A 15,787-nucleotide genomic window follows, 5' to 3' on the forward strand; every position below is an offset into this window, starting at 1 on the left:
TCTTGGGCGGGGCGCCAAGCGCCGAAGGGTTTGCTGGGTCACGGCCGCCCTGGGCTGGGAGGTGGTCGCCAAACCCTCCGCCGCCGCCCGATACCCGAGACCTCCGTTCCCCCTGCCTGGGCGGGCGAGGGGGCCCTGCCGGGGCGGGCCGGCCGCCGGGCTGGCGTTAAGGCGCCAGCGCCAGCGAAAGTGGGCCTCAAGAGGCAGCCCGCGGCCCCCGCCCCCGTCTACGGCCATACCACCCTGAACGCGCCCGATCTCGTCTGATCTCGGAAGCTAAGCAGGGTCGGGCCTGGTTAGTACTTGGATGGGAGACCGCCTGGGAATACCGGGTGCTGTAGGCTTTTTGCCTCCCGCTCCGCCCGCCTTCTCCTTCACTCGCCCGCGGCGGGGGGGTGGGGGGTGGGGGTGGGGGTGGGGGGCAGCCGGCTCCGCCCCCGCCGAGCCCCGCTGCAGGCAGTAGTCAAGGTGGTTTGCCTGCCCGAGCAGGAAGCTTGGGCGATGGCAGAAGCGGGAAGAAACTCTTGAGCACAGGTTCTTGGGATCCACGGAGCAGCGCATGCACATGCGATGGCTGCCTACACAGCTGGCTTGCTTGTCTGTGGGGAAAGGCGAGATGGGTCAGGGCCTGGGTTCCTGAGGGGCTGAGAATCAAGGCAGGGATAGAAGAAAGGGGACAGGCCCACATCCCCTGAACCCACGCCGGCGCCCACTCACCTTTGTGGAAAATACGATTGAAAAGTGCCCGCAAGAATCTCTTCAGATGCCTCCACAGTTGAGGGAAGAAGGGGAGGGGGGAGGCCGGGAGCAGGGTGAGCCCTGAAATCCAACCCTTGTCCGGTCACACCCCAGCAGCCCTCCCACCTCAGCCCCTTCAAGACCCCAGGGCTCCCCCAACCGCGCTGCACAGATCCTGCCCTGACCATAGTCACCACGTTGATCCCCACGTTGAGCAAGATGAAGCTGACCGGGATCAGAAGAATTGAGTATCCTTGCTCCTGGCATTTCCTGGGGATGGGGCCAGTGAACGGCTCGGCTCGGTAGTAGTTTCGCTCACCCATGGCCGTTGGTCCCAGGACTGCCTGGGCCCCCTGCCCTCCAGTTTTAACTGGGAGCCAGACTGGGTCATAATGGGGCAGGTGGTGAGGTCACAGTGAGGGAGGGGGATGAAAAGGAGGGCCCAGAGTGGCATTCCCTGGTAACCAGGGTCAGGTAAGCTGAGGCTGGACAGTCAAACAGGGCCCGGTGGCCGGCATACATCCCCTCGAGCGGTCATTCATTCGCTCACCGCCCGCTGACTCACTTGTTCAAATGACACATTGCGTCTCTTGGCCCCTCTTGAGACTAGGAAGACCTTGGCCTCAGAGGCCTGCTGAAGGCCTGGCTGGAGTCCAGAGCCTCAGCCTTCTTCATGCCCTTCACTGGGCCTGGAGCTGGACCTGCCCAGATGTGGAACCTCCCAGTTTGGAAGCAACTTCTTGTATGAGGCTCTCTGTGGACAGGGACAGCTGAGACACAGAGGAGGTGCCCAGAGACCAGGGGTTTGGAGTCTGCAGCTGCAGATGTACTTAGTGCATGGTATAGGACCAGGAGGGGCCTGCTGGCGGAACTGTGGCCACTAAACCAAAGGGACCCTCAGGCCAAGAAGGGGACACTGGCTTCTTATTGCAGGAAGCCAAGCGCAGGGACCCAGGCTGGCAGAAGGAGTGGCGCTTCCAAGCCACAGACCACCAATGTTTCCTGGACTCTGGCGCTCTTTATTCCTCTCTCCATGCCCTGCCGCCCCCTGCCCCTGCCCCCATTTGCTGCTGGTAAGTTCATTTTCCCAGTCTGGCTCCCGTGCAGAGAGGGCCTGGAGGCCGAGGTGGAAGGTAGCAGCGAGTTGGCCCGCGCTTGGCCCTCCTGCGGTTGCCGCTTCAGCACCAGACGGTCATACACCTGGTAGTTGGCATGGCCTCCCGGGTTCCGGCTGAGTGGCATGAAGGTGGGCGGGGGTGGAGGGTGCTCGGTAGCCTGGACGTCGGGCAGGAGGTGAGAGGGGCGGAGGAGCAGCGCTGAGCTGGGAGCCGGGGCCCGCTGGTCCGAGGCCTCGGCCAGTACCGTGAGGGAGGCGGAGGTGGCCACAGGGCGCCGCAAGGGCAGGATCTCAGCCCATTCGGCCGCCGGGTGCCGCACCTCGTGGGGATCGCGGGAGTAATCCAAGTGTCCCGTGGAGGGGTGCGGGCTGCGGTTGGACTCGCTGTGAGCACAGCTGGGGAGGCTACGTCTGTGGGCCGGTGGGGTGTCGCGCTACCAGGCTTCGGGCCGGTAGCCCCGAGGCACCAGAGCGGATGGAGGCTCAGAGCCCTCCAGACCCAGACTCCGCCGCGGGCCCAGTTGCCGTCCTTTCGGCCCGCGAGCCCCTCGACCTGCACCTGGCCGCCCCCACCGGCGCCCAGCCCCGGCGCCGCCACCTGTGTGCCGGTGTGTCCCTCCACAGCTCCCTCCGACAGAAGCCCCCCCCCCACACCACCCCGCCCCTCTGGCGTGTCACCGCGGCCGGGTGCGGGAGCGGGATCGAGGGCAGGGGCCGCTTCCCCGGGCCTGCCGGCCACCAGGGGCGGGGTCCTGAGCTCGGCGGGGGCTGTGGGGGCAAGGGTGGCCTGGCCGGGGCTGAGGGGCCGTGGCGACTCAATGGTGGCTCCCAGTGGCTTCGGGCCAGCTGCTGTCGGGCAGGAGGGCCGGCCCGGGCTGCGGCCGGGCTGCGCCTAGCGCCGCGTGGGCGGGCAGGGCCGAGGCCCAAGGGACCGCGGGCCCCGGGCCCTGAAGCCTCCGGGGCCACGTGCCTGTGAGCGACGTGCGGGATCTTGGGCGGGGCGCCAAGCGCCGAAGGGTTTGCTGGGTCACGGCCGCCCTGGGCTGGGAGGTGGTCGCCAAACCCTCCGCCGCCGCCCGATACCCGAGACCTCCGTTCCCCCTGCCTGGGCGGGCGAGGGGGCCCTGCCGGGGCGGGCCGGCCGCCGGGCTGGCGTTAAGGCGCCAGCGCCAGCGAAAGTGGGCCTCAAGAGGCAGCCCGCGGCCCCCGCCCCCGTCTACGGCCATACCACCCTGAACGCGCCCGATCTCGTCTGATCTCGGAAGCTAAGCAGGGTCGGGCCTGGTTAGTACTTGGATGGGAGACCGCCTGGGAATACCGGGTGCTGTAGGCTTTTTGCCTCCCGCTCCGCCCGCCTTCTCCTTCACTCGCCCGCGGCGGGGGGGGGGGGGGTGGGGGGCAGCCGGCTCCGCCCCCGCCGAGCCCCGCTGCAGGCAGTAGTCAAGGTGGTTTGCCTGCCCGAGCAGGAAGCTTGGGCGATGGCAGAAGCGGGAAGAAACTCTTGAGCACAGGTTCTTGGGATCCACGGAGCAGCGCATGCACATGCGATGGCTGCCTACACAGCTGGCTTGCTTGTCTGTGGGGAAAGGCGAGATGGGTCAGGGCCTGGGTTCCTGAGGGGCTGAGAATCAAGGCAGGGATAGAAGAAAGGGGACAGGCCCACATCCCCTGAACCCACGCCGGCGCCCACTCACCTTTGTGGAAAATACGATTGAAAAGTGCCCGCAAGAATCTCTTCAGATGCCTCCACAGTTGAGGGAAGAAGGGGAGGGGGGAGGCCGGGAGCAGGGTGAGCCCTGAAATCCAACCCTTGTCCGGTCACACCCCAGCAGCCCTCCCACCTCAGCCCCTTCAAGACCCCAGGGCTCCCCCAACCGCGCTGCACAGATCCTGCCCTGACCATAGTCACCACGTTGATCCCCACGTTGAGCAAGATGAAGCTGACCGGGATCAGAAGAATTGAGTATCCTTGCTCCTGGCATTTCCTGGGGATGGGGCCAGTGAACGGCTCGGCTCGGTAGTAGTTTCGCTCACCCATGGCCGTTGGTCCCAGGACTGCCTGGGCCCCCTGCCCTCCAGTTTTAACTGGGAGCCAGACTGGGTCATAATGGGGCAGGTGGTGAGGTCACAGTGAGGGAGGGGGATGAAAAGGAGGGCCCAGAGTGGCATTCCCTGGTAACCAGGGTCAGGTAAGCTGAGGCTGGACAGTCAAACAGGGCCCGGTGGCCGGCATACATCCCCTCGAGCGGTCATTCATTCGCTCACCGCCCGCTGACTCACTTGTTCAAATGACACATTGCGTCTCTTGGCCCCTCTTGAGACTAGGAAGACCTTGGCCTCAGAGGCCTGCTGAAGGCCTGGCTGGAGTCCAGAGCCTCAGCCTTCTTCATGCCCTTCACTGGGCCTGGAGCTGGACCTGCCCAGATGTGGAACCTCCCAGTTTGGAAGCAACTTCTTGTATGAGGCTCTCTGTGGACAGGGACAGCTGAGACACAGAGGAGGTGCCCAGAGACCAGGGGTTTGGAGTCTGCAGCTGCAGATGTACTTAGTGCATGGTATAGGACCAGGAGGGGCCTGCTGGCGGAACTGTGGCCACTAAACCAAAGGGACCCTCAGGCCAAGAAGGGGACACTGGCTTCTTATTGCAGGAAGCCAAGCGCAGGGACCCAGGCTGGCAGAAGGAGTGGCGCTTCCAAGCCACAGACCACCAATGTTTCCTGGACTCTGGCGCTCTTTATTCCTCTCTCCATGCCCTGCCGCCCCCTGCCCCTGCCCCCATTTGCTGCTGGTAAGTTCATTTTCCCAGTCTGGCTCCCGTGCAGAGAGGGCCTGGAGGCCGAGGTGGAAGGTAGCAGCGAGTTGGCCCGCGCTTGGCCCTCCTGCGGTTGCCGCTTCAGCACCAGACGGTCATACACCTGGTAGTTGGCATTGCCTCCCGGGTTCCGGCTGAGTGGCATGAAGGTGGGCGGGGGTGGAGGGTGCTCGGTAGCCTGGACGTCGGGCAGGAGGTGAGAGGGGCGGAGGAGCAGCGCTGAGCTGGGAGCCGGGGCCCGCTGGTCCGAGGCCTCGGCCAGTACCGTGAGGGAGGCGGAGGTGGCCACAGGGCGCCGCAAGGGCAGGATCTCAGCCCATTCGGCCGCCGGGTGCCGCACCTCGTGGGGATCGCGGGAGTAATCCAAGTGTCCCGTGGAGGGGTGCAGGCTGCGGTTGGACTCGCTGTGAGCACAGCTGGGGAGGCTACGTCTGTGGGCCGGTGGGGTGTCGCGCTACCAGGCTTCGGGCCGGTAGCCCCGAGGCACCAGAGCGGATGGAGGCTCAGAGCCCTCCAGACCCAGACTCCGCCGCGGGCCCAGTTGCCGTCCTTTCGGCCCGCGAGCCCCTCGACCTGCACCTGGCCGCCCCCACCGGCGCCCAGCCCCGGCGCCGCCACCTGTGTGCCGGTGTGTCCCTCCACAGCTCCCTCCGACAGAAGCCCCCCCCCCACACCACCCCGCCCCTCTGGCGTGTCACCGCGGCCGGGTGCGGGAGCGGGATCGAGGGCAGGGGCCGCTTCCCCGGGCCTGCCGGCCACCAGGGGCGGGGTCCTGAGCTCGGCGGGGGCTGTGGGGGCAAGGGTGGCCTGGCCGGGGCTGAGGGGCCGTGGCGACTCAATGGTGGCTCCCAGTGGCTTCGGGCCAGCTGCTGTCGGGCAGGAGGGCCGGCCCGGGCTGCGGCCGGGCTGCGCCTAGCGCCGCGTGGGCGGGCAGGGCCGAGGCCCAAGGGACCGCGGGCCCCGGGCCCTGAAGCCTCCGGGGCCACGTGCCTGTGAGCGACGTGCGGGATCTTGGGCGGGGCGCCAAGCGCCGAAGGGTTTGCTGGGTCACGGCCGCCCTGGGCTGGGAGGTGGTCGCCAAACCCTCCGCCGCCGCCCGATACCCGAGACCTCCGTTCCCCCTGCCTGGGCGGGCGAGGGGGCCCTGCCGGGGCGGGCCGGCCGCCGGGCTGGCGTTAAGGCGCCAGCGCCAGCGAAAGTGGGCCTCAAGAGGCAGCCCGCGGCCCCCGCCCCCGTCTACGGCCATACCACCCTGAACGCGCCCGATCTCGTCTGATCTCGGAAGCTAAGCAGGGTCGGGCCTGGTTAGTACTTGGATGGGAGACCGCCTGGGAATACCGGGTGCTGTAGGCTTTTTGCCTCCCGCTCCGCCCGCCTTCTCCTTCACTCGCCCGCGGCGGGGGGGTGGGGGGTGGGGGTGGGGGTGGGGGGCAGCCGGCTCCGCCCCCGCCGAGCCCCGCTGCAGGCAGTAGTCAAGGTGGTTTGCCTGCCCGAGCAGGAAGCTTGGGCGATGGCAGAAGCGGGAAGAAACTCTTGAGCACAGGTTCTTGGGATCCACGGAGCAGCGCATGCACATGCGATGGCTGCCTACACAGCTGGCTTGCTTGTCTGTGGGGAAAGGCGAGATGGGTCAGGGCCTGGGTTCCTGAGGGGCTGAGAATCAAGGCAGGGATAGAAGAAAGGGGACAGGCCCACATCCCCTGAACCCACGCCGGCGCCCACTCACCTTTGTGGAAAATACGATTGAAAAGTGCCCGCAAGAATCTCTTCAGATGCCTCCACAGTTGAGGGAAGAAGGGGAGGGGGGAGGCCGGGAGCAGGGTGAGCCCTGAAATCCAACCCTTGTCCGGTCACACCCCAGCAGCCCTCCCACCTCAGCCCCTTCAAGACCCCAGGGCTCCCCCAACCGCGCTGCACAGATCCTGCCCTGACCATAGTCACCACGTTGATCCCCACGTTGAGCAAGATGAAGCTGACCGGGATCAGAAGAATTGAGTATCCTTGCTCCTGGCATTTCCTGGGGATGGGGCCAGTGAACGGCTCGGCTCGGTAGTAGTTTCGCTCACCCATGGCCGTTGGTCCCAGGACTGCCTGGGCCCCCTGCCCTCCAGTTTTAACTGGGAGCCAGACTGGGTCATAATGGGGCAGGTGGTGAGGTCACAGTGAGGGAGGGGGATGAAAAGGAGGGCCCAGAGTGGCATTCCCTGGTAACCAGGGTCAGGTAAGCTGAGGCTGGACAGTCAAACAGGGCCCGGTGGCCGGCATACATCCCCTCGAGCGGTCATTCATTCGCTCACCGCCCGCTGACTCACTTGTTCAAATGACACATTGCGTCTCTTGGCCCCTCTTGAGACTAGGAAGACCTTGGCCTCAGAGGCCTGCTGAAGGCCTGGCTGGAGTCCAGAGCCTCAGCCTTCTTCATGCCCTTCACTGGGCCTGGAGCTGGACCTGCCCAGATGTGGAACCTCCCAGTTTGGAAGCAACTTCTTGTATGAGGCTCTCTGTGGACAGGGACAGCTGAGACACAGAGGAGGTGCCCAGAGACCAGGGGTTTGGAGTCTGCAGCTGCAGATGTACTTAGTGCATGGTATAGGACCAGGAGGGGCCTGCTGGCGGAACTGTGGCCACTAAACCAAAGGGACCCTCAGGCCAAGAAGGGGACACTGGCTTCTTATTGCAGGAAGCCAAGCGCAGGGACCCAGGCTGGCAGAAGGAGTGGCGCTTCCAAGCCACAGACCACCAATGTTTCCTGGACTCTGGCGCTCTTTATTCCTCTCTCCATGCCCTGCCGCCCCCTGCCCCTGCCCCCATTTGCTGCTGGTAAGTTCATTTTCCCAGTCTGGCTCCCGTGCAGAGAGGGCCTGGAGGCCGAGGTGGAAGGTAGCAGCGAGTTGGCCCGCGCTTGGCCCTCCTGCGGTTGCCGCTTCAGCACCAGACTGTCATACACCTGGTAGTTGGCATGGCCTCCCGGGTTCCGGCTGAGTGGCATGAAGGTGGGCGGGGGTGGAGGGTGCTCGGTAGCCTGGACGTCGGGCAGGAGGTGAGAGGGGCGGAGGAGCAGCGCTGAGCTGGGAGCCGGGGCCCGCTGGTCCGAGGCCTCGGCCAGTACCGTGAGGGAGGCGGAGGTGGCCACAGGGCGCCGCAAGGGCAGGATCTCAGCCCATTCGGCCGCCGGGTGCCGCACCTCGTGGGGATCGCGGGAGTAATCCAAGTGTCCCGTGGAGGGGTGCGGGCTGCGGTTGGACTCGCTGTGAGCACAGCTGGGGAGGCTACGTCTGTGGGCCGGTGGGGTGTCGCGCTACCAGGCTTCGGGCCGGTAGCCCCGAGGCACCAGAGCGGATGGAGGCTCAGAGCCCTCCAGACCCAGACTCCGCCGCGGGCCCAGTTGCCGTCCTTTCGGCCCGCGAGCCCCTCGACCTGCACCTGGCCGCCCCCACCGGCGCCCAGCCCCGGCGCCGCCACCTGTGTGCCGGTGTGTCCCTCCACAGCTCCCTCCGACAAAAGCCCCCCCCCCACACCACCCCGCCCCTCTGGCGTGTCACCGCGGCCGGGTGCGGGAGCGGGATCGAGGGCAGGGGCCGCTTCCCCGGGCCTGCCGGCCACCAGGGGCGGGGTCCTGAGCTCGGCGGGGGCTGTGGGGGCAAGGGTGGCCTGGCCGGGGCTGAGGGGCCGTGGCGACTCAATGGTGGCTCCCAGTGGCTTCGGGCCAGCTGCTGTCGGGCAGGAGGGCCGGCCCGGGCTGCGGCCGGGCTGCGCCTAGCGCCGCGTGGGCGGGCAGGGCCGAGGCCCAAGGGACCGCGGGCCCCGGGCCCTGAAGCCTCCGGGGCCACGTGCCTGTGAGCGACGTGCGGGATCTTGGGCGGGGCGCCAAGCGCCGAAGGGTTTGCTGGGTCGGCCGCCCTGGGCTGGGAGGTGGTCGCCAAACCCTCCGCCGCCGCCCGATACCCGAGACCTCCGTTCCCCCTGCCTGGGCGGGCGAGGGGGCCCTGCCGGGGCGGGCCGGCCGCCGGGCTGGCGTTAAGGCGCCAGCGCCAGCGAAAGTGGGCCTCAAGAGGCAGCCCGCGGCCCCCGCCCCCGTCTACGGCCATACCACCCTGAACGCGCCCGATCTCGTCTGATCTCGGAAGCTAAGCAGGGTCGGGCCTGGTTAGTACTTGGATGGGAGACCGCCTGGGAATACCGGGTGCTGTAGGCTTTTTGCCTCCCGCTCCGCCCGCCTTCTCCTTCACTCGCCCGCGGCGGGGGGGGGGGGGGGGTGGGGGTGGGGGTGGGGGGCAGCCGGCTCCGCCCCCGCCGAGCCCCGCTGCAGGCAGTAGTCAAGGTGGTTTGCCTGCCCGAGCAGGAAGCTTGGGCGATGGCAGAAGCGGGAAGAAACTCTTGAGCACAGGTTCTTGGGATCCACGGAGCAGCGCATGCACATGCGATGGCTGCCTACACAGCTGGCTTGCTTGTCTGTGGGGAAAGGCGAGATGGGTCAGGGCCTGGGTTCCTGAGGGGCTGAGAATCAAGGCAGGGATAGAAGAAAGGGGACAGGCCCACATCCCCTGAACCCACGCCGGCGCCCACTCACCTTTGTGGAAAATACGATTGAAAAGTGCCCGCAAGAATCTCTTCAGATGCCTCCAGAGTTGAGGGAAGAAGGGGAGGGGGGAGGCCGGGAGCAGGGTGAGCCCTGAAATCCAACCCTTGTCCGGTCACACCCCAGCAGCCCTCCCACCTCAGCCCCTTCAAGACCCCAGGGCTCCCCCAACCGCGCTGCACAGATCCTGCCCTGACCATAGTCACCACGTTGATCCCCACGTTGAGCAAGATGAAGCTGACCGGGATCAGAAGAATTGAGTATCCTTGCTCCTGGCATTTCCTGGGGATGGGGCCAGTGAACGGCTCGGCTCGGTAGTAGTTTCGCTCACCCATGGCCGTTGGTCCCAGGACTGCCTGGGCCCCCTGCCCTCCAGTTTTAACTGGGAGCCAGACTGGGTCATAATGGGGCAGGTGGTGAGGTCACAGTGAGGGAGGGGGATGAAAAGGAGGGCCCAGAGTGGCATTCCCTGGTAACCAGGGTCAGGTAAGCTGAGGCTGGACAGTCAAACAGGGCCCGGTGGCCGGCATACATCCCCTCGAGCGGTCATTCATTCGCTCACCGCCCGCTGACTCACTTGTTCAAATGACGCATTGCGTCTCTTGGCCCCTCTTGAGACTAGGAAGACCTTGGCCTCAGAGGCCTGCTGAAGGCCTGGCTGGAGTCCAGAGCCTCAGCCTTCTTCATGCCCTTCACTGGGCCTGGAGCTGGACCTGCCCAGATGTGGAACCTCCCAGTTTGGAAGCAACTTCTTGTATGAGGCTCTCTGTGGACAGGGACAGCTGAGACACAGAGGAGGTGCCCAGAGACCAGGGGTTTGGAGTCTGCAGCTGCAGATGTACTTAGTGCATGGTATAGGACCAGGAGGGGCCTGCTGGCGGAACTGTGGCCACTAAACCAAAGGGACCCTCAGGCCAAGAAGGGGACACTGGCTTCTTATTGCAGGAAGCCAAGCGCAGGGACCCAGGCTGGCAGAAGGAGTGGCGCTTCCAAGCCACAGACCACCAATGTTTCCTGGACTCTGGCGCTCTTTATTCCTCTCTCCATGCCCTGCCGCCCCCTGCCCCTGCCCCCATTTGCTGCTGGTAAGTTCATTTTCCCAGTCTGGCTCCCGTGCAGAGAGGGCCTGGAGGCCGAGGTGGAAGGTAGCAGCGAGTTGGCCCGCGCTTGGCCCTCCTGCGGTTGCCGCTTCAGCACCAGACTGTCATACACCTGGTAGTTGGCATGGCCTCCCGGGTTCCGGCTGAGTGGCATGAAGGTGGGCGGGGGTGGAGGGTGCTCGGTAGCCTGGACGTCGGGCAGGAGGTGAGAGGGGCGGAGGAGCAGCGCTGAGCTGGGAGCCGGGGCCCGCTGGTCCGAGGCCTCGGCCAGTACCGTGAGGGAGGCGGAGGTGGCCACAGGGCGCCGCAAGGGCAGGATCTCAGCCCATTCGGCCGCCGGGTGCCGCACCTCGTGGGGATCGCGGGAGTAATCCAAGTGTCCCGTGGAGGGGTGCAGGCTGCGGTTGGACTCGCTGTGAGCACAGCTGGGGAGGCTACGTCTGTGGGCCGGTGGGGTGTCGCGCTACCAGGCTTCGGGCCGGTAGCCCCGAGGCACCAGAGCGGATGGAGGCTCAGAGCCCTCCAGACCCAGACTCCGCCGCGGGCCCAGTTGCCGTCCTTTCGGCCCGCGAGCCCCTCGACCTGCACCTGGCCGCCCCCACCGGCGCCCAGCCCCGGCGCCGCCACCTGTGTGCCGGTGTGTCCTCCACAGCTCCCTCCGACAGAAGCCCCCCCCCACACCACCCCGCCCCTCTGGCGTGTCACCGCGGCCGGGTGCGGGAGCGGGGATCGAGGGCAGGGGCCGCTTCCCCGGGCCTGCCGGCCACCAGGGGCGGGGTCCTGAGCTCGGCGGGGGCTGTGGGGGCAAGGGTGGCCTGGCCGGGGCTGAGGGGCCGTGGCGACTCAATGGTGGCTCCCAGTGGCTTCGGGCCAGCTGCTGTCGGGCAGGAGGGCCGGCCCGGGCTGCGGCCGGGCTGCGCCTAGCGCCGCGTGGGCGGGCAGGGCCGAGGCCCAAGGGACCGCGGGCCCCGGGCCCTGAAGCCTCCGGGGCCACGTGCCTGTGAGCGACGTGCGGGATCTTGGGCGGGGCGCCAAGCGCCGAAAGGTTTGCTGGGTCACGGCCGCCCTGGGCTGGGAGGTGGTCGCCAAACCCTCCGCCGCCGCCCGATACCCGAGACCTCGTTCCCCCTGCCTGGGCGGGCGAGGGGGCCCTGCCGGGGCGGGCCGGCCGCCGGGCTGGCGTTAAGGCGCCAGCGCCAGCGAAAGTGGGCCTCAAGAGGCAGCCCGCGGCCCCCGCCCCCGTCTACGGCCATACCACCCTGAACGCGCCCGATCTCGTCTGATCTCGGAAGCTAAGCAGGGTCGGGGCCTGGTTAGTACTTGGATGGGAGACCGCCTGGGAATACCGGGTGCTGTAGGCTTTTTGCCTCCCGCTCCGCCCGCCTTCTCCTTCACTCGCCCGCGGCGGGGGCCGCCGGCACCGCCCCCGCCGGGCACCGCCCCCGCCGGGCCCCGCTGCAGGCCCCGCCTCCTCAGGCCCCTCCCACCACGGCGCGCGCCGGCGGGGGCGCTCCCCGCCGGCCCGGCCGGCCAGGCGGCCAGAAGGCGGCCCTGGAAGGCAGCCGCACCCCAGACGCTCCTGGGGCGGCTGGCCCGGACTCAGACTCCGCCGCGGGCCCAGTTGCCGTCCTTTCGGCCCGCGAGCCCCTCGACCTGCACCTGGCCGCCCCCACCGGCGCCCAGCCCGGCGCCGCCACCTGTGTGCCGGTGTGTCCCTCCACAGCTCCCTCCGACAGAAGCCCCCCCCCCCACCACCCCGCCCCTCTGGCGTGTCACCGCGGCCGGGTGCGGGAGCGGGATCGAGGGCAGGGGCCGCTTCCCCGGGCCTGCCGGCCACCAGGGGCGGGGTCCTGAGCTCGGCGGGGGCTGTGGGGGCAAGGGTGGCCTGGCCGGGGCTGAGGGGCCGTGGCGACTCAATGGTGGCTCCCAGTGGCTTCGGGCCAGCTGCTGTCGGGCAGGAGGGCCGGCCGGGCTGCGGCCGGGCTGCGCCTAGCGCCGCGTGGGCGGGCAGGGCCGAGGCCCAAAGGGACCGCGGGCCCCGGGCCCTGAAGCCTCCGGGGCCACGTGCCTGTGAGCGACGTGCGGGATCTTGGGCGGGGCGCCAAGCGCCGAAGGGTTTGCTGGGTCACGGCCGCCCTGGGCTGGGAGGTGGTCGCCAAACCCTCCGCCGCCGCCCGATACCCGAGACCTCCGTTCCCCCTGCCTGGGCGGGCGAGGGGGCCCTGCCGGGCGGGCCGGCCGCCGGGCTGGCGTTAAGGCGCCAGCGCCAGCGAAAGTGGGCCTCAAGAGGCAGCCCGCGGCCCCCGCCCCCGTCTACGGCCATACCACCCTGAACGCGCCCGATCTCGTCTGATCTCGGAAGCTAAGCAGGGTCGGGCCTGGTTAGTACTTGGATGGGAGACCGCCTGGGAATACCGGGTGCTGTAGGCTTTTTGCCTCCCGCTCCGCCCGCCTTCTCCTTCACTCGCCCGCGGCGGGGGGTGGGGGGGGTGGGGGTGGGGGGCAGCCGGCTCCGCCCCCGCCGAGCCCCGCTGCAGGCAGTAGTCAAGGTGGTTTGCCTGCCCGAGCAGGAAGCTTGGGCGATGGCAGAAGCGGGAAGAAACTCTTGAGCACAGGTTCTTGGGATCCACGGAGCAGCGCATGCACATGCGATGGCTGCCTACACAGCTGGCTTGCTTGTCTGTGGGGAAAGGCGAGATGGGTCAGGGCCTGGGTTCCTGAGGGGCTGAGAATCAAGGCAGGGATAGAAGAAAGGGGACAGGCCCACATCCCCTGAACCCACGCCGGCGCCCACTCACCTTTGTGGAAAATACGATTGAAAAGTGCCCGCAAGAATCTCTTCAGATGCCTCCAGAGTTGAGGGAAGAAGGGGAGGGGGGAGGCCGGGAGCAGGGTGAGCCCTGAAATCCAACCCTTGTCCGGTCACACCCCAGCAGCCCTCCCACCTCAGCCCCTTCAAGACCCCAGGGCTCCCCCAACCGCGCTGCACAGATCCTGCCCTGACCATAGTCACCACGTTGATCCCCACGTTGAGCAAGATGAAGCTGACCGGGATCAGAAGAATTGAGTATCCTTGCTCCTGGCATTTCCTGGGGATGGGGCCAGTGAACGGCTCGGCTCGGTAGTAGTTTCGCTCACCCATGGCCGTTGGTCCCAGGACTGCCTGGGCCCCCTGCCCTCCAGTTTTAACTGGGAGCCAGACTGGGTCATAATGGGGCAGGTGGTGAGGTCACAGTGAGGGAGGGGGATGAAAAGGAGGGCCCAGAGTGGCATTCCCTGGTAACCAGGGTCAGGTAAGCTGAGGCTGGACAGTCAAACAGGGCCCGGTGGCCGGCATACATCCCCTCGAGCGGTCATTCATTCGCTCACCGCCCGCTGACTCACTTGTTCAAATGACGCATTGCGTCTCTTGGCCCCTCTTGAGACTAGGAAGACCTTGGCCTCAGAGGCCTGCTGAAGGCCTGGCTGGAGTCCAGAGCCTCAGCCTTCTTCATGCCCTTCACTGGGCCTGGAGCTGGACCTGCCCAGATGTGGAACCTCCCAGTTTGGAAGCAACTTCTTGTATGAGGCTCTCTGTGGACAGGGACAGCTGAGACACAGAGGAGGTGCCCAGAGACCAGGGGTTTGGAGTCTGCAGCTGCAGATGTACTTAGTGCATGGTATAGGACCAGGAGGGGCCTGCTGGCGGAACTGTGGCCACTAAACCAAAGGGACCCTCAGGCCAAGAAGGGGACACTGGCTTCTTATTGCAGGAAGCCAAGCGCAGGGACCCAGGCTGGCAGAAGGAGTGGCGCTTCCAAGCCACAGACCACCAATGTTTCCTGGACTCTGGCGCTCTTTATTCCTCTCTCCATGCCCTGCCGCCCCCTGCCCCTGCCCCCATTTGCTGCTGGTAAGTTCATTTTCCCAGTCTGGCTCCCGTGCAGAGAGGGCCTGGAGGCCGAGGTGGAAGGTAGCAGCGAGTTGGCCCGCGCTTGGCCCTCCTGCGGTTGCCGCTTCAGCACCAGACTGTCATACACCTGGTAGTTGGCATGGCCTCCCGGGTTCCGGCTGAGTGGCATGAAGGTGGGCGGGGGTGGAGGGTGCTCGGTAGCCTGGACGTCGGGCAGGAGGTGAGAGGGGCGGAGGAGCAGCGCTGAGCTGGGAGCCGGGGCCCGCTGGTCCGAGGCCTCGGCCAGTACCGTGAGGGAGGCGGAGGTGGCCACAGGGCGCCGCAAGGGCAGGATCTCAGCCCATTCGGCCGCCGGGTGCCGCACCTCGTGGGGATCGCGGGAGTAATCCAAGTGTCCCGTGGAGGGGTGCAGGCTGCGGTTGGACTCGCTGTGAGCACAGCTGGGGAGGCTACGTCTGTGGGCCGGTGGGGTGTCGCGCTACCAGGCTTCGGGCCGGTAGCCCCGAGGCACCAGAGCGGATGGAGGCTCAGAGCCCTCCAGACCCAGACTCCGCCGCGGGCCCAGTTGCCGTCCTTTCGGCCCGCGAGCCCCTCGACCTGCACCTGGCCGCCCCCACCGGCGCCCAGCCCCGGCGCCGCCACCTGTGTGCCGGTGTGTCCCTCCACAGCTCCCTCCGACAGAAGCCCCCCCCCACACCACCCCGCCCCTCTGGCGTGTCACCGCGGCCGGGTGCGGGAGCGGGATCGAGGGCAGGGGCCGCTTCCCCGGGCCTGCCGGCCACCAGGGGCGGGGTCCTGAGCTCGGCGGGGGCTGTGGGGGCAAGGGTGGCCTGGCCGGGGCTGAGGGGCCGTGGCGACTCAATGGTGGCTCCCAGTGGCTTCGGGCCAGCTGCTGTCGGGCAGGAGGGCCGGCCCGGGCTGCGGCCGGGCTGCGCCTAGCGCCGCGTGGGCGGGCAGGGCCGAGGCCCAAGGGACCGCGGGCCCCGGGCCCTGAAGCCTCCGGGGCCACGTGCCTGTGAGCGACGTGCGGGATCTTGGGCGGGGCGCCAAGCGCCGAAAGGTTTGCTGGGTCACGGCCGCCCTGGGCTGGGAGGTGGTCGCCAAACCCTCCGCCGCCGCCCGATACCCGAGACCTCCGTTCCCCCTGCCTGGGCGGGCGAGGGGGCCCTGCCGGGGCGGGCCGGCCGCCGGGCTGGCGTTAAGGCGCCAGCGCCAGCGAAAGTGGGCCTCAAGAGGCAGCCCGCGGCCCCCGCCCCCGTCTACGGCCATACCACCCTGAACGCGCCCGATCTCGTCTGATCTCGGAAGCTAAGCAGGGTCGGGCCTGGTTAGTACTTGGATGGGAGACCGCCTGGGAATACCGGGTGCTGTAGGCTTTTTGCCTCCCGCTCCGCCCGCCTTCTCCTTCACTCGCCCGCGGCGGGGGCCGCCGGCACCGCCCCCGCCGGGCACCGCCCCCGCCGGGCCCCGCTGCAGGCCCCGCCTCCTCAGGCCCCTCCCACCACGGCGCGCGCCGGCGGGGGCGCTCCCCGCCGGCCCGGCCGGCCAG

The 15,787-nt window shown here is 67.8% G+C and overlaps 7 non-coding genes across 7 annotated transcripts; all 7 read left to right on the top strand.

The window, feature by feature from the left end:
• Positions 1-225: 225 nt before the first annotated feature.
• Positions 226-344, top strand: LOC132512197 (5S ribosomal RNA). The gene has a single exon (XR_009537932.1). It is a non-coding gene; the product is annotated as a 5S ribosomal RNA (ribosomal RNA).
• A 2,725-nt stretch (positions 345-3,069) lies between these two features.
• LOC132512198 (5S ribosomal RNA) lies at positions 3,070-3,188 on the top strand. The gene has a single exon (XR_009537933.1). It is a non-coding gene; the product is annotated as a 5S ribosomal RNA (ribosomal RNA).
• A 2,713-nt stretch (positions 3,189-5,901) lies between these two features.
• LOC132512200 (5S ribosomal RNA) lies at positions 5,902-6,020 on the top strand. Its single transcript, XR_009537935.1, has one exon. It is a non-coding gene; the product is annotated as a 5S ribosomal RNA (ribosomal RNA).
• Positions 6,021-8,743: 2,723 nt separating this feature from the next.
• On the top strand, positions 8,744-8,862 carry LOC132512201 (5S ribosomal RNA). The gene has a single exon (XR_009537936.1). It is a non-coding gene; the product is annotated as a 5S ribosomal RNA (ribosomal RNA).
• Positions 8,863-11,587: 2,725 nt separating this feature from the next.
• LOC132512366 (5S ribosomal RNA) lies at positions 11,588-11,707 on the top strand. Its single transcript, XR_009538102.1, has one exon. It is a non-coding gene; the product is annotated as a 5S ribosomal RNA (ribosomal RNA).
• Positions 11,708-12,657: 950 nt separating this feature from the next.
• Positions 12,658-12,776, top strand: LOC132512203 (5S ribosomal RNA). The gene has a single exon (XR_009537937.1). It is a non-coding gene; the product is annotated as a 5S ribosomal RNA (ribosomal RNA).
• A 2,719-nt stretch (positions 12,777-15,495) lies between these two features.
• Positions 15,496-15,614, top strand: LOC132512204 (5S ribosomal RNA). Its single transcript, XR_009537938.1, has one exon. It is a non-coding gene; the product is annotated as a 5S ribosomal RNA (ribosomal RNA).
• The last annotated feature ends 173 nt before the right edge of the window (positions 15,615-15,787 follow it).

The sequence above is a fragment of the Lagenorhynchus albirostris genome, chromosome 20 (assembly GCF_949774975.1).
Source record: "Lagenorhynchus albirostris chromosome 20, mLagAlb1.1, whole genome shotgun sequence".
In the NCBI taxonomy this organism is placed as follows: Eukaryota; Metazoa; Chordata; class Mammalia; order Artiodactyla; family Delphinidae; genus Lagenorhynchus; species Lagenorhynchus albirostris.